The following is an 18,486-nucleotide window of genomic DNA, read 5'->3' as shown; positions in this document are numbered from 1 at the left end:
AGAGGAGTCACGAAAAGTGGCGGAAAATAACCTGGGCAAACATGTTCGAAACATGCGCGCAAATTGATGTAGTTTCTTTTAGGGGTTGGGACTATAATTATCAAGAGGACTCATACCTCCTGCTCGACCGGACGCTTTGCGATGTGATTTGCATGCGAATGATTGCGCTTTTAAAAAATCGATATCATCCTGAAATTTTCTGGATATAAAGATTTGGTCTCGCGCAATTTCTTTCCTTTTTGATGAATTTCTTTATTATATTTTGGTACAAAGTAAGAATACTCAAAATCGCAAAACCATCATAGAAGGCTGTTTCCTAATAAAACTGTTTTTCCTAGGTGCAAAAACTCGTTTGTGCGACAATAACTATGCTGAAATGTATATTAGGTTTTTCAAATTGGAATTGGTTGTAGTTAGCAAATTTGTTACGTATTTTGATATTTTGGTCACCAACCAGTCATAACTGTAACAATTATGGACCCAATTACATGTGTTCCGTACGCCTGATTTTGAATCTAATGTACGAGTTCATTTCTGAATCAATAGCTAAACGAAATATTTTCACAAAATGATTACCGATCAAAATGAGTACTTTATTATTCCATATGTTTAATGCCTCTTGTTTCTTTATTAAACGATTTATCTTACAAACACCCACGCACACAATAAACGAGTACCTTCCCACTGGAACTAATGTAGCACAGAAGTTAATAAATTTGTTAGTAGACCTCGTGCGAAGCTATCCGAATGACCCTTATAGATACGTTATTCCGAGCATATTTATCCTTCAGATGATAGAGGTTGGCGACTACTAATCGGTGAGTGCTTCTGTCTAATTCTGGGTGACTACTTTGGACACCCGTTTTTAAATCGAGTAGTTTTTTCGTAGGTCCACATGAAGGTTTATAAAACGAAGGATGGTTTTATTGTTATAATAACCCATTCTTTCCGAATGACCTCATTCGTGTTCTGTTCATCTGTTTTTAAGTTTCCCTTTCAATCCCTCGTCCGTCTCCGCGGGGGAAATTCCTGCTACCTGCAACGTTGGGTCGCATTCCCTGCCTTTTACAGACTCTTTGGGGGGTAGAGTGTTTTGTGGTGCATTTTCATGTGGTAGTGATGTTTCACATTCTTGCTTGTTGTGTCCTGGCTTGCGTGTTGTAGGATGGCTTTCGCGCTGCATCCTGGGGTGCAGTTTTTAGTTGTTTTGCGGTATATGTGTTTGCATGAGTGTTGGATGAAGGGATTTTTGCATGAGTGTGTGCGCTGCTGTGGGTGTGATTTTCCGTGTTGTTCTTTTGCATGTGTTATTGTTCCTGTTTACGGTTGGTGACCTAACACCCCCCGCCACACGCCCTTGCGGCGGCTTGCGGGGTATTATGTAGATGCAGATATAGATGAAGGTTGCGGTGAATCGCAGGTGACTCAAAGAAATGAACTGGTGTCCCAACCTTGATGTGTGAATTTCATATGCACGGTTCGGGTTGAGCTCAATCCTCGAAAAATAAAACCAAACTTCGGGGTCTTTTTCAAAATATGAAACTATAGCTGATTGCTGTTTAAGTATATACTGTAGAATCTAGCCTACCAGGCTTTACATTTCGAGATAATCACAGTCTTAACTTCGATTTATGTAACTCTTACGAATTCCATTTATTCAGATTTACATTAATATAAAGGAATGTGACGCACTAAGACTTTTGACATCCACAAAATATATTTAGGAGCGTCTGGTGTCACCATTCTGCAGATAATCTTCTAAGGACCTAATGACCTTTCTTCCGCCCCACCCATTTCTCCTTTCCAGTGACGATCGAACAGAGCACCTGTCTCCTGCCCCAAGCCACTCCCGTTTACTCCGGTCCCTCGGCAACGCCCACTCTCGTTTTAAACCCCTTCTCCTTTCTAAAAAACCTCCAACCTAACCAATCAGTCATATCATAAAGCTGAAGCAACTTTGTGCTTGTTTCTTCCTCAATTTAGAGAATTGTAGTGTCAGCTAAAATCTTATTAAGCAGTTAAGTTGGTTTTTGTGTTTTTGATGCAAGTTATGAATAGTGTGGTAGTAGCAGTAATCTTAGTGGCCTGTAGGTATTTGTAATCCTGTACCTCAGATTGGTAATTGGTGAGTGCTCTCTTTCTTTTTCTTTTCCACTGAGTAGCTTCTGACTCCGTTACATCTCATTAACAGATTCGTGTGATTTTATTTAAAGTGCCCCTTTGTAGAAAATATTAGCATAGTGTATTCAGGTTAGCTTTTTGGGAACTCTTTTGTCAAATTAAGATGTATTTAACTAAGTCCCCTGTTGCCATGCTCATACACGTTGGTAAATGGGCGGCTCTAAGGGATCATATTGCCACGTTGGAGAGAGTGGTGCGGGAGCTCCGATCTAAAATTGACGACGGAGTGTCTTGTTGCAAGGGAAAAGGTGGTTGGGGTGGCCATTCGAAAACCAGCTTCGCCAGTAGGGCTGCGCGGGTCCGCCCGAATGCTACTCGTGGCTGGGTGATTGCAGACCTACCTCGTGTCTCCCAATCCCCCAATAAAGGAGTGTCTCCTCTCCGTAGATCGGACGTTTGGAAGGTCGTTTCTCGGGGCAAGGGCAAGGTAACGCTGCGGCGAGGATTGGACTGTCCAGGCAGTTTCGATCCCCGTCTCCAGCAGGCACCAGGTGCTGTCGGATGACAGCGCCACTATATCTGCAGCTCTTACCCATACTCCGAGGCCACTAGGGATAGGTGTCAGCGGATTGGAGGGGAGGGGATTATTATGATAGGCAGTTCCAATATCCGCCGTAATATGCCTCCCTTACGAGTTAGGGTCCAACGGGAAGGAGATGTTGGATCGTTGTCCTTGTGGTGTATACCAGGGAGTAGAGTTACTCAGGTGACGCAGGCGGTGAAGGCAGCTGTACGTGATGTGGGTTGCTCGAAGCTATGAAGTGTAGCGTACGCAAGAACGAGCGACGCCACGCACTGCAGATTCGAGGAAATTCTGCGTTCTTTCGAGGAGCTGAATTTGGACGTGAAGTTGGTCGATGTGCAGATTAAAATCCCTGTTATGTTCAGCATTTGCTCAATTGCCCCATATATTCGACCGTGGTGGCATGGTTTGGAGCCGGATAGAAGGGGTAAATAATAGATTGGGAAATTTTTGTCGGAAAATTGAAATGGACCTCATAGATTCGCGACCTTTCCTTGCATCGTGTTAGGAGCCTCTTAATCGTTCCTGAGTGCCGTATGAGGTGACGCCTCACAGAAAGTAGTTACTACGATTCAGGAACATATAAGGAGGGTTTAGCATATTTGGCAGGTTACAGAGTAGGTCAACACGTGGGAATTTACTTAAAAAAACATTAAACGGGTCATTCTCAAAACAATTGTGACAAGAGTCACGGTATATGCAATTAATGATTGGACTTAGCACACGAGAATAAGGAGTGAAATGACTCCTAGAGTAAGGAGCACCATAAAGGTAAACTACATCGAATTGTTAAAAAATAGAGCTATATACTAGTATATCTGTAGTCACAAAAAACTCCCCAAGTTAAAAAAAACAAAATAGCCGAATTTGGCCATATGATTAGAGGTACCTAAGCGTATATAATTAAAGGAACCGAGAGCTTGTTACCGCAACACATAGCAGACTAGAAGATTTTTTCTTAGGGCTTTAAAATTATAAAAGAGGCAGAAAAAAAATAGGAAAATGGGGTTTTTTCATAGCTGTTCAAGATTTTTACGTTAGCAGGAGTGACTCTTGCCCTCCCTAATAGTAACGTTTAAAGTATTTGGTGCTTTTTAAAAGTCTACATCTGTGCCTACCTCAGTTCTCTCGATTTCGGAGGAACATCAATTTTAGAACTAGAAGGAGAGGTCGCTAGTTGGAAATCCCATTTTCACGGAATGAGAATTTCGGGGATTTCAATCTTCCATCCATAGACTGGAAAAACTATAGCTTCATAGCAGACGATAAGGACAAGGAGTCATGCGAGTCGCTGCTTCCTGTTTTCACATCGTATCCTTTAAACCAGTCGGTACTAACACCCACCAGATGAAATAATGTACTTTATCTAGTAGCCTAAAATTAATCCAGAGACATACTAAATACAGCTACCCTCGACTTAGTGAACACAAAGTAGTACCAGTTAAAATTAACGTGATGACCGTGAAACCCTGAAAAATCAGAAACCTTAAAGAAAGATTTACTTGTTTGACTGGGCCGATTGCGAAGGGTTAAGTCGTAAAGTGCAGCAGCAGTAAGGTTTATTTGAGAAAAAAGTTAGCAAAAGAAGCAGTTAGAGTTAGTGCAGTGCTTTTCTTGACGTCCCACAGGCTGCAATAGAAAAAACACACCTAGTAAAGTAAAAACTGACGGGACGGATTTCAGATAGTACAACTTAGAGGTACGTACGTCATTAAAACACCAAATAACCCGGTATTAAAAAATGAGGGGATCATGCAAGGATGAGTTTACCAATAGACAAAATGAGACGATACATAACTATGAAACAGTATTAGCGTCAGCAAGGAAAACATGTCGCCAGGCGTTAATAGAATTCAAAAATAAAGGATTAGGTGAATATTTGGAAAATAACCCAAAATCGTGTTGGTCATACCTACATTAGGTTCAGGGTAACAAGTCGACAGTACGTAGCAACAGGCAAAAAACGTAAGTTTAGAGAAAGCTAGTACATTAAGCTAGTACATTTCATAGCGTTTTCAATAAGCATTCACTGGAACAATGCGAGTCCCTACCCGATCGTCTCCATGACCTCATATCTGAAATTTTAATATCCTCTCTTGTAATCGGACGCCAATTTAAAGGCATCACTCCAAACCAAGCGCCAGGCCATGAACAAACCCCTTCTCAAGTATTCAAAACGATGGCCTCAGAAATAGTTCCTTATCCGTTTCTTTCATGTCTCGCATACGAAAGAACTTTGGCAGTGGATAAAATTAACGCTTGTTTGGAAAAAGGTTTTCATATTCATGTAGATTTGCACTTTTTTGGGTGCTTTCATTAATTTTTACCCCTTTCTCAACCCGTAATCACCTTTTCTCTCCCTCATGTGAACATGCTTATGATGTCCTAAAATAAATGTTAGCCCCATCGCACTATGGTACGAGAAATCATGTATGTAAATAAAATTGGAGAGGATAGGTGTGGAAAAGATAGATTTAAAATGCCATTTTACCCTCAATCGATAAGGAATCACAATAACGTTTTTCGATCGCGCTAGTGTGAGGCGGAAAGTATTTGCGTTTAAAGTAGATGGGTGTATAATCAACCCTTACCACGCACGGTAGCGCTGGCTTGCATGGTACTATCTAATGAACGAATAATGATAGAAAATATACCTTACCCATCACACTTCGTGCTTGCCACACATCTCTTTGGTAGATCACGACGGATTGATGCAGATGTGGAAGAAGTTTGTGTTCAAGCATTGTTTATTTCCAAGTTTTAATGAAAATGTAGAGGAAGTGTAGTCAGCTGTACGAATTTCGGAGAGGCGTCTTTTTGGGACAAGAAGGGGTGGGAAGGTGGAAGGGAACCGGTCGAGCTGAAGGCGCTCGGCTGACGGCGGAAGGGAAGTGCAAGTTTTTGCTGCTATTCCGTGAGACGGTAGTCAAATCTAAATGAATTTTCTTTTTATTCATCTAAATTTAAGAAGTTGAGATGAAAGAATCGCCTGGCCTACATCATATCGCAGCAACCAGGGAAAGATTCCCTACGAAAATATTTTAATTCGACGCCAGTCTTCCAGCATCTATGCATTTGGAGCTGCTACTAACAGCAATACAACGAGGCGCCCATAGAAAGTCCGTCTTTCTTGACATGACCCTATTTCAAAAATAAGGATTTGCCCTCGATCGCCACCATCACCCTCCATTTTGAGTATTACCCCCCACTCCGATTGCCTGTCCTTCAACTGTCTTGTTGATACCTTCTTCCTTCAATCCCTTTGATTGCCATTTCCTACCTCTCCCCACCGTTTACCTCCTCCCCACAGTTTACCAGAGTTTTTTAGTCAAGAATAAAAGCCCTATTCCTTACGTTTTTCACACAATTGTGCTTATTTTTCTATTCTCTTTGCACTCATGCATATTCTTTGTTAATCGATTATCATTACCTAGTTTTTTATATTATTTAGCACTCATATGTTATTATATTTTTATTCAATGTTTTTGACGATGGACTAAATGGAAGAAGGGACTACCAGAGTCTTAATCTCGGATTATTATTATTATTACTGGGGAACCAGTATTTGGCGACATCGGTGATATTTCGACAATACGTTCTAAAATTAATACAGAATAATATTAAACTCAGTTATTTAATTCATGCACAAATAATAGTGTTATATTAATAATTCTATCATATAATGCTATTCACGGTGAAGTAAACAAAAGTTTGATACAATCGAATGACTTAGAGAAAAGTAATTACCTCTATTTTTCCAAGCGATTAACCTTTTAGTATTTCCCCGTACATCCCCTAAAAATCATCCCATAACAGGTATATGAATGCTTAAGGTAAAGAACATACGTGCACGGCGAAGACTACATAAGTTTGCAGAAATTAAAAGAAACTACTGCAAAATCAAAAGAATAACTTGAACGAAGTCACCCGTTGGTCTGCCTACTGAGTTTGCAAATAAATATTTTTTGAAATCAATCTTTCGGACACGGTATTATTTTTCGCTGCAACTCCGATAAAAACCTGTAAAATTTAAATGTGTGACATACTTGCGCCTTTAATTTTATGCGATCGTACTAAATTTCGCGGGAGTTGGATGATGTTAGTGTAATATAATGAGTGTGTGAAAAAAATTCGGGAAACTGATAAAAGTGAATCGGATGATCGAAATAATTTTTAACAGTGAAAGTGTGCTTTGTAAAAACCATGACGAACACAAAAGTGAAACAAATAATTTAGCATATGAATACATCAACTTAAATCCCCACTCAACGAACTTACACCTGTTTGATGATACCATATTCTCTCAGTTGCTAAGTCTCCTCCTTTTCAATGTGCAGTGTATTGGGAATTGGTTTTTTAACTAAGGAGTGTCTGTATTATGATTTAGGTGCAATTACGAAGTGGTCAAGTGTTTATTCTGAAGTAAAAATGAAGTAAATGTGGTCGGAAGGGGAAAAAAACGCTGCCAGACCGACTAATTAGCAAATGAAAGAAACTGAAATTTCTTCCAATAATCGGAAAAGATTGCGAAATAGTGAGACTAGTGCCCCGATAATATTACAAAAGGCATTGATATGGCTTTTGATAGGCTGCTAGATGTGCTATATTGCCTCATGTTAATAGCTTATTTGTTTCTTGTTGTTTTGGTTGGACATGATCTTGCAGCTCAGAGATCCACAAAATGTTCGAGTTAAACTGTATCTGCAACTACTTTCTCCAGATTCAGGTTCTGTATTGTGCCCTTACTGTCTATGGGATAACATTTTGGGATAAAACCTTAGGGAAAATGTGTTAGCTTCTCATTGTAATTTTATCACATAAAACTACCATCGGTCGCAGTAATCAACTCGATTTTTTTTGATAGGCGAGTGTAAGGTTCACCTGATGCTAAGCCCAACGTTTTATGAAATTTACAAATTAAAGAGGTGGTGTGGCCCAGTTTTTTTCCCTCTGTCAAGTGTGGTTTCCTAAGAAAACCTCGTTCTCGAAAAATAACACAGCTTTGGTGAAGCTGAGAGTACCCATCCGGAATCAAACCCGGCCCTTCAAGTCGGTAACCCAGCGCTGTACCCACTAGAATACCATCATCTCTGTTTAACACCAAAGTTTATTTATAATTAAGCATGCAAACACTTCCAAAACTCAATATATAATGTGTGCTCAATTAGCATAATATGCGATAGTTTAGGTACTTATCGCGCTTCTGATTTTGAAAGTACGATTGTGAAAATCAGTTTTAGCTCTGATGAGTGAAATATGGGACTACTGTTGACTGAAAAAAACCACGGTATCCGTTTTGATCAAAAAGGCTTGACATTTTTAATTAATTGTGAAACAGCCAACCACCGATTAGCGTGTACGTGAAATGAGTACACTTGAAACGATTTAATAGCTGGAAGATGCCATCTTGCGGTTTAGTCGCACACGGGTTATATGCTCTCCTCTTTTTACCTTTGCAATTTCAGGGCGCGGAACAATCCAACGTGGTTCCAGTCATAGCCGAGTCCGAGCTCGTATATGACAATTTAAAACTCGATGTAATTATAGAGATAGCTCAATCTCTCGCTCTTTTCGTGGAGCATCCGCGAGATTACTCCTCGCCTGAGCAATTGGAGCTGCGGAATGAACGGCAAATTGTCGACTTCCATGGATGGTGGCAAGCCGCTATTTGATCGCTCCTGCCAACAGTTTCCATGGGACGAAGTCCATCGTCCAAACCCTGCCAATGCTTGTCACTCACCCCGATGAAGGTTTTAAGCCAAGGGTATTACTTTCTTTACAAATCCTGGTTTTGACATCCTTGGAAGCTTGTTTCCAGAGAATTTCGACAGTTTAAAAATATGATGCTGTAAAAATCTTAATTTAAAGGATTTAAACATTAAACTCTATTCTCTTAATCCACGAGGAATAACATTTTTCAAGGGTATTTTTATACTTGTAGCTTCAAATCTTTAATAGCCATACTGAGGGCGTTTCTTTTTTTATTTCAACCACGGAAGAGCCAGTGATACGTAGAGTTAGGGAGACGGGAATGGGTCCATTGAGCAGTGTCGAAATTTTGGAAAGTTTGAATTATTGGTGAAATCAATAAGAATATTATTATCCGTAATTTTTTTATTTTGACCGTCAAACGCCTACCTCTGGTAAATTAATGACGAAGGCCACTAATTTGGAACAAAGCCAAACCAAAGCCTGAAGGCCACTAATTGGTAATCAAATATCACTTCAGGTTACTGGCGAGGATGAAGAACGTAAAATATTCCGACGAAGTATGAGATGATATATAAAGATATGATGTGCTAGGATTAACAATCCAAAGGGTAATAGGAATCTTCGAAACATGATAATAGATATAGATGCCATGAACTTCATGAGGAGATTATGTAAAAAGCAAGGAAAATCAGCGAAACAAAACAGAAAAATGACATATGAATTAATAAAATTAAGAATACAAAGTAACTTTCCACTGTCCTTTAATAGCGTACAACCGGACATATGAATTCTTACACGGATTAAAAATGTTAGCGGAATTGGAATGAAGTCAGAAAGTTTTCGTTTTGAAAAGGTAAATGAATAAAATAAATGCATTTGCTCTTGCGTAGTTAGTATTTTAACAACAATAAACTGAATGCGAAATTGAATATTTAAGATTTCTTGGTCTTGAATTGGCGCCCAGTCAAGTACAATACCCGTCCAGGAGTACTGGTATGGATTGGTGGAAAAGTACTTATTTCGATCCTAGAGACTAAGCAGACGTTGGATTTACGCGGCGACTTTAGTCGTAACAATGAAACCTTTCCATTGTTATCGCTTTCACGCACGGTTGCGCACAGACGAGCTATAAATATTGTGTGGAGTTTTTCGTGTATCTAGCATTTCCCGTTGACCTATCCTTCCAAATACATAAGTTAACCCACACTAACTCCTAGGGGATGATAATATATACAGTATATTTCTCACTAAGTACAGTAATTTCCAATTAATGGGAAGTTAAAGACATTTTAACTAGAGGAAAATACCGAAATATTATTTTTTTTATTCCTGGGGTACGTTTCATGAAAGATTTAAGTTTAATTGAAATTATAAAATGAAAAAAAAGTTAAATTATAATTTATAGCGACCCGCGGATGGAGAGTTGGGATGGGAGTAAGGGGGTTGAGGCATTGGTTTCCATTATCACTCCTGCTGTTCTACGTATATGTTTTATTTATATGTACGCTTTCTCGCCCAAAAATAAAGACGACTATATGTGTGAAAGAAATAATGGAAAAGACATAGTAAGGACTAGAGATAGAGATGAAAGTCAATGGAAAATTCATATGATCACATTTGCGAATGATTTAGCTTAAATTTGCCAGACAACCAAGGGGCTGACAAGCATTGTTGAATAAATTGGAAAGTCAGTGGAATTATTACGGGATGAGAGTACATGTAAAATATACATGTAGCTTTAGAGCGAGAGTAAATGGAAGTTTAATATTAAAACAGGAGTACATGAACAGGAGCAGGTGAAAATTGTACCTTTCTCGTTCATGGTTGTTGAGGAAAGATGACTGGCGTAGAGTGGAGATTTTAGAAATGTGGCTGTGAAGAAGGATGGAAAAGCTGAGGTGGATAGAAAGGAATACAGAGGACAAAGTGCTGGGTAGGGTGGGGAGGAGAGAGGGTTTTTGGGAGAAATGTGAGGAAGGCAGGAAAGAATGATGCGGCGCGTTTAGAGTGGCAATAGGTTGTTAAAGATTTGGATGGGTGTAGAAGCCCAGGGCACCGAGGTCATGGCAGAAATAGAGTGGGCATGTTAGACGGGATGAAGGGAGGTAGGAAATATGTGGAATCAAAAAAGGGCTAATTGTCTAATTTATGGTATATGACAGACGTCAGGTTGATTTCTTAGGTTAGTCGAAGAATGAGTTGCTTTATCGTTGTTCAGTCTGTGTCCATACGGAATGTGCCTTCAACGGTAGAATACCCATAGTAGTAGTAATATTTCAATCAGTCTTAAGCAATATTTATATTTAATGCCATCTAAATATTCCCAGTTTTTTAGAGGAGGAAACCAAAATGGTATTCATACAGAATGTTTGAGAACTTAAATCCAGGGCTTGAGGAAGTCAAAAGCAGTATTCTCTCGAAGAAATTTAAATAAATACATTTTTTTTAACCATTTTATCAAAGCTGTTCTTTTGATTTATGAATTGGCCCGTCTTGTTCGAAAAGTTTTCCTCCTCCTCCCTTTGCCCTCCCAGGTATTGGAATATTAGTGATTCCTCTCTTAAATGTTACAACACACGAGTGAAGGTAATATCAGTGTATTATGGCAGCTGTGCTTCGCCGTACGTACTCCATTTGGATCGGCGAAAGCAAAAATAAGGAGATGCCTTTTTAGAAAAGAATTTTAGCAAAATTCACCTTCATCTATTTTACGCGGTAAAGTTGTTTTAAGTTGTGGTGAGCCAATACCGTTAATAAAATTAATAATACCATTAATATCGAATGGTGAATAATTTAACGATTGAATTATTTTTATTTCAGCAAATATTTTCAGGTGTCAAAATCCAGACTATTCGTCAGTTCTTGTTTTGTTTAAAAACTTTAACAAACGCGAAGGTGCCAATCCATCATAATTTAGAAAAGTAAACTCGTCCTTTCTGTTACCCTTCCACCTTTCAATGAATGAGGAACCAACTTCTAAAAGACTAAAGGGAGAGTCGCTTTGACGGTAATCACATTTTGCGACACTTGCAGGGGGAAAGTGTAGCATAGTAATTAAAGGACAACGATCTTCACATTTATCATCTATTCCGCCTTGTAGGATTTGCAGGTCTCTACCCTCGAGCATAAAACATTTTTAACAACCACATGCCAAAAACCGTACTTTGACATTTCATCAGCCGAAAACATAGAGGAACCATCATTTAGCAATAATTCTAATTTAATATGAAATAAGTTAAATTTTCACAATACACAAATTCGGTATTGGCTGCTACAATCACAAAAATTTCTATCGGTTCTCTCAACTTCACAGACTGGAAGAATAGTAGTATACGCAGAGTGTTTTAAATAGTGTCAGGCCAACCTTAAAATGTGCAACATATTAGATGAAATATAAATTAAAATAATAATCAAATTTCAAGAATACAAATAATTAAAAAATAAGATATTTAAATTCAGATAAAAATAGATTTAAGAGAGAAGGAACAAGGTATTGAGGAAATTGTCATCAAATAAGGCTGTGGGGATTGATAAAATCCCCATCTGACGTTATGGGGTCTAAAAGGGTCTAGGAGAGCGTTTATGGGCTACATTTTAGCATTTATGTAGGAAAAATTTGGGCGGATAATTTCGTTAGGTCAGCGATAGTTCCAATTCCAAAAAGGGAAAGGCAGATGTTTAATTTTAGTCTTGCCTGTGCTATGGACCACGATGGTCATAGTAGTGGGGCCGTAAGGAGAAAAATTGGGTTAGGTGAAGAAGCTTTAACAGGAAGGTGGGAGTTTTTGAGATGAACTCCCTCCACTCTGTCAAATAAGGATGCCAAGAAAACACGAGTGAGTATTTTGATATAGAGCCCAATTTGGTTTGGTGCGGGAAATTGGCATTTGAAGTGAAATGATTGGTTTAGACGGGAGGCTTTTGAAGGGTGGGCGTGGAGAAAGATGAAAAAGGTGAAATTGGGGATCAAAAATACCGCTAGACGTGGTGGCGGAGGATCAAAGAGTTTTTGGGAGAAATAGAAAAAAGGCATGAAAGATGGACTCCCTAAGAGCATTTATGTATATTGTGGATGGAATACTGAGTGAAGTGCTACAAGAGAAGGGCTTCATGTAGGCGAGGCTGGAATAGGAATGGTGGACCATAATGAAGGAAGATAAAATGTATGCGGAAGTGAGAAATGGTTTATTGCAGCGTAGGGTTTCAGATACGGTAAGGCGAGGCTAAGAAATGTAAGAGAGTTGTTCATTGCGTGTCTTTCCAAAACCTACCTTGAACAGTAGAACGTAACATAATATATGGATAGAAGGAGCACTGGAAATCTCTATTTCAAGGTAAAAATAGCCGATGAATGTGAATTCAATCACTCTGTATTTGATATAAGTTCTGTATAGTAGTTTTTAAAAATAATTGTCCACATTTAATATCAAAGTTCCTTATATTATCAACCATATACACTGGGAATATATATGCTTTTCTTGCGTTGGCATGATGCCTATATAATATTTTTGTTGCTATCACAATCACACATTTCTAATACGCTCTCTGTCATATTTCCGTAAATATTTAGTTCACAGGATACTGATTTGCACTGAACATATATTCCATACCTGTAATGAACAATTTAGATACAGCTTAGGTGGAGGCCCCGTAAATGGGGCGCCAAGGCACTAAGGCTTGTCGGTCTACCATGTTATCCATTTTAGTGTCTCGACCCCCAGAGCCCCATCGCCTTAAGGAAGAACAGGATGCCTTTTGAGTGCATTCCTCAATCAACCGTCAATCGATCCAAGAATTTGGATCCTAGGCAGAGATTCCGTATTCTGGCTATGTCAGGGCATTCGCAAAAATGTGGGATGTGGCTTAATTCAACCCCTCGCAGTATCTGCGCATTGGGGCATTCCCTATTCCCAAAAAGCTTAGGCCTCTCTTCATTCGATGGTTTTCGGTTAATAATTCCACCGTTGTGATTAGGTAGCTTCTGTCAAGAAATAGAAGTATTTTGCATAGCTTGTAATAGGTCCAGGATATGGGTTTTGGCCTTCCTTAAGCCTTGTGTGGCTGGTACCATTTTGCTGGATTGTGGCCCATGCTCCCATCTCTAAAATTCCGGGTTGAAGGATAACTAATATGACTGGTTCAGGTCCATTCGGTTCACGCCTGCTTCATTCTCTTGATAGCTTATTTGCATATCACATTGCCGGTTTTACCCTTATGGCCCGGGAGGAAGAAAATATTTACATTTCTAGCAGTATTATTGCGCACATCTCTCATTTCTAGCTGTATTATTGCGCACTGGTAGCAGACGTGATTTAGCGTATACCATGGAGAGTAACGGGCTTTCAATACTACCCTGCAAACTCAGAAAGAATTGGCTATCTGTGAATATTTTAGTCTCCAGTATCATTCTCTTTACTTATTTGATATTGGGCAAATTGCACTCGTATTTCGCTGGTTTTATTCAGGATTAACTATCATCCAAACGGCACCCTTATAATGAAGTAGCGAATTTCGGTAAAAACTCCAATAAGAATTCCATCTTTCGACTTCCATTTAACCTAAATTTTGGTTTCACTTCCTTTTATTAGGAAGTACTAATGAACACTACATATCAGTTAAATGATATTATGGTTAGGCAAAAGTTTTAGAAAAGTATGATCATTTCGCATAGTTTCGCGGGAGCAGATGCGTACACTGACCACAATTTAGTTGTTATGGAGTGTACCGTCAGTTTCAAAAGGACAAGGCTGGGGCGGCGGTAGGGAAATGGAATGTAGATGCATTAAATGGATTCACACGGAAGGAGTAACTCCAGGCTATAGAGAAAACCATGGAGGACGGTAAAGAGCAGAAAACTATCGCAAAGAAATCGGAATGTATCAAGAATGGAATATCGAGAGCCGCAAAAGACACTATAAGAACCGTTCACGGAAAAAGAACAAGGAAACTGTGGATCACGGATGAATTGGTTGCAAAGATTGATGAGAGAATAACGTGGAGGAATATAAACAAAGAGTTCGGGAAGATTTAGTACCAAGAGCTGTATAATAAATTGAGACGGGTAACAAATAAAGCAAAAGAAGCATGGTAGAAAACGTAGTGCGAGGATATTGAAAGTTTGCGAAGTAAGGGGGAAATTGGTGCGCTATACAGCAAGGTTAAATCTTTATCGGGAAGTTAGAAGGGAAGATCTATGCTAACAGTTAAAGATAAGGCGGGTAAGGTAATAGTTGACGCAGGAAAGATCCAAGAGAGATGAAAGGAATATATAGAAGAATTGTATAGTAAAGAACTTAGACCAACAAAGTTAGACATAGAAAAGAAACATCTGGTAGAGAAGGATAGCTTTGGTCTAGATATACACGATGATGAGATAGAAAGATCATTAAGGGAGATGAAACTAAATAAGGCCGTGGGGTTGGATAACATTCCTGCGGAACTACTCAAAGGTTTAGGAAAATGTGGGAGGAAGAGACTACATGGACTTATTCGTAGTACCTATGAGGAAGGAATCTGTCCGGAAGACTTTGTGAGATCAGTGCTAGTTCCTATTCCGAAAACGGTAAAGGCTACATCATGTGAGGACTACAGGACTCTTTAAGTTTGATATCCTACGCAGCTTAAGTTGTTCTCAGGCTCATCACTAAAAGGATAGAGAGTAAGGATAGAGTTGCCTGTTTCGTAGATTTCGAAAAGTCGTTTGATAGTGTGAATTGGGAAAAACTACTAAGCATATTGAAGACAATAGGAATAGATTGGAGGGACAGGAGGCTAATTCGCAGCCTGTACTTGTCTCAGACGGCTCAGGTGCGAGTGGGGAACGGGGAGTCCGGATGGGCAGTGTTAGGAAGAGGTGCAAGGCAGCGTAGCCCATTATCAATGTTGCTGTTCAGCGTAAATGTGGAGGAAATGATTAAAGAGGCATGGGAAGAACTGGAGGTAGGAATGAAAGTGGGCGCGGAATTCGCAAAATCAGTAAGGTTTGCTGATGACCTAGCTCTAGTCTGTCAGTCAACCAATGGGTTACAAGCCGTGCTAAGTGAATGGGAAATTCAGTGCGATAGATAATGGGATCAATCACTCAACATTAATAAAGCCAAGTTATTGCGGTTTTCCAGAAAACAAGCCTGAGTATGCCATTAAAATAGCAGGGCAGAAACTAGATCAGGTGGACCAGTGTACGTGCCCCGGAAGTGTTTTGGTCAAAAATGGTTCAAGTGGTAGTGACATAAAGGAGAAGAATTTTCCTAGGCAAAGAGGCTTTCACAAGGAGGAGGGAGTCGATGACAGGGACGTTGATTAACGATGTTGAAAAAAGACTCGTGCAAACTTTGATATGCAGCGTAGTTATGTACGGCGCGGAAACATGGTCACTGAAGCAGGAGGATACGCATAGATTGGAGTTTTTTGAAATTCTTGTGTGGAGAAGAATCGAGAAAGTTGAATGGACCGAAAGAAAAGCAAATGAGGAAGTGTTGGGTGTGGTGGGCGAGGAGAGGGGTTTGTTGGGAGAAATCCTAAGGAGGCAGAAAAAATGGATAAAGGTCGTATTGATTGTTAGGGATGTTGTAGAATGTTATACAGGAGAGAATGTGGGGATCGAGATGGTACCGTGGCTATCGATCACCATTTGGGGTGCTTTGTGGAGGGCACTTCGAGTGAGTACTCCGTCAGTCGGATGAGACGTTAAGCTGCGGACCCCTTGGCGTCTTTCGAAAAGAGTAGGCTAATGCCGACGACGGATTTCTCTCCACCCTTCATCCTTGCCTGTCCATTCCTAATGGCGCAAATTACCTCAGCTGTCGTTCGCCTCCCCTAAATACTGCTGCTACTTGGAGAGAATGTTTGACAGACGAGGAAAGGGCAGGAATAGGGTAGAGATGTTGGACGGGATGAAGGGAGGAAGGCAGTACACGGACATGAGGAGGAACTTGTTTCAGAATAGGATGAGGGGTTTTGTTATGTCAGGAGATATTAATTTGGCTGTTGTGTCCATCCAAAACGTACCTTAACAGTTAGATTATTAATTAAAAACATAAACACTGCCTGATAATAAGTTGTTTCAAGAATCTGATAACATTGTTTTCATCTCTCTTTCATTTCCGCAGGCGTGGTGGCAAACGTTGAGGAGATTCGGCGACGCGGTGTCAGAGGCGCCGGACTCGGGGGATTCCTCGACGGTCTATCGGACGTTGGTTTCATCTTCACGTGGGGTGATTGACTTCGGCAGCCAGCGCCGGGATCATATCCCAGTTTCCCTACGGTTAGTGCCTCCTCCCCCGAAAGCCCTGCGACCCCGCCCGAGAGGATACTTCTCCGGCGGGGTTGTGACGGAAATATGACAGAATAGCTTTGATGAAGCGCCCCGCTGCTGGGAAAGGTCGATCCTCCCCGCTTTGGTGTACGCCATGGTGTAAGGGGAGCGTTAGCGTTGCCGAATTTACGGAAGCACCCCTTTCAACACGTCCCTGAATTACCCTAACTTATGCGTGTTGCGCTTTGCCTTTAGTTTTGAAGCACACGAAAAAAGACAATTACAAATAAAAATTGGCTTGGCTGCTTAATATATGTATTCCTCGAATATACGTACGAACATAATAATATATATATATATATATATATATATATATATATATATATACACGTATATATATATATATATATATATATATATATATATATATATATATATGTATATATATATGTATATATATATATATATATATATATATGTATATATATATATATGTATATATATGTATATATATATATATATATATATATATATATATATATATATATATGTATATATATACATATATACATATATACGTATACGTATATATACGAGTATATATACATATACATATACGTATACGTATACATATACATATATGTATACATTTATGTTTATACATATATCTATAAGATCATGCGTTTTTTCAAATGTGGAGTTTAGATCGAAAACGTTTTTTAAACCATTTTTATATTACCACGGGCGGTTTAGTGCACTTCGTATTGAAGCTTTTGAATTGTAGAAATCTGTTCAGAAGGCATAATATTTTTCCAAAGAAAACCTCTTCACAATGGTAGGTTTTACAATCATTATGAGTGTATTGGGTGTAAGTAATTCAACTTAAAATTTAAAAACCTTATATTATTTTATTACTGTAAACCTGCATAATTTATTTTTTTAATGCTCGTTTTGTCACGCTCTGACAGCTTTTCTCTCCGTTTCTCTCTCTGCTCGACGTCGTTGGTGTTGTTCTTATAGAAATCAACCCGGCTTCCTTTTGGTTATGGTACCATCCAGTCCACGTGGACGGACTCTACCGAATGCGTAATCCGTATTGTCAAGCTTCTCTACACATTGGTTCGGGTTGACTTTTTGTTATCTCTTCCTCAATACAGCTGCTACCTCATTCTATGGCTAAATCACCCTGCGACAAACGTTTGCATGAAAAAAATTGTCCCAAGGTCAATATTTTTAGTTTTATTGGACACTATTTGCAATCAAGCTTCACAAATGTCGTTTAAAATGCCTGATCTTGTCGTCAACCGTAATGTATTCTATAAGGCATGTCACGGGGAAAAAAAGAAATCGGCGGATTTCACTCTTCGAAACCAAGCACCCAGAAACCGATGGGTTCCCCACGGAGCCGTGGGAGAGGGAATTTGAGGGTATCGGTGAAGTGCTTTATCGTATCTACATTCTGGTATTTCGCCTCTCACTCAAGGGAGCGAGGAAGCCTCTCCATCTCACTCACTCGTCTCGCCCTTTGCCGAAAAGTTGCATGATCGGTATATACGTGGGTTTAGATGGTGCGGGGGCTAACGTACTGGCTTCCCACCCTGAGGGTGCGGGTTCAAATCCCGGCGGTGTTGAATATTTTTCAGAGGTATCTCGATCCCTACTTGAGGTGCTTTGTGGAGGGCACTTTGAGTGAGTACGCTGTCCGTCGGATGGGACGTTAAACTGCGGACCCCTTGGCGCCTTTCGTAAAGAGTAGGCTAATGCCGACGCCGGGTTTCTCTCCACCCTTCATCCTTTCCTGTCCATCTCCTATGGC

The 18,486-nt window shown here is 39.7% G+C and overlaps 1 protein-coding gene across 1 annotated transcript in view; it reads left to right on the top strand.

Annotated features, from left to right (window-relative positions):
• The window catches only part of LOC139692527 (uncharacterized), a 356,986-nt gene that overhangs the window by 68,873 nt on the left and 269,627 nt on the right, over positions 1-18,486 (top strand). The window contains exon 2 of the mRNA XM_071590749.1: positions 16,525-16,679. The gene's annotated coding sequence lies outside the window, so the exon portion shown is untranslated. The remainder of the gene's footprint in view (positions 1-16,524; positions 16,680-18,486) is intronic.

Source organism: Hetaerina americana, unplaced genomic scaffold (assembly GCF_022747635.1).
Source record: "Hetaerina americana unplaced genomic scaffold, ioHetAmer1.1.p SCAF_4, whole genome shotgun sequence".
Taxonomy (NCBI): domain Eukaryota; kingdom Metazoa; phylum Arthropoda; class Insecta; order Odonata; family Calopterygidae; genus Hetaerina; species Hetaerina americana.
This window is presented reverse-complemented; position numbering and strand designations above follow the sequence as displayed.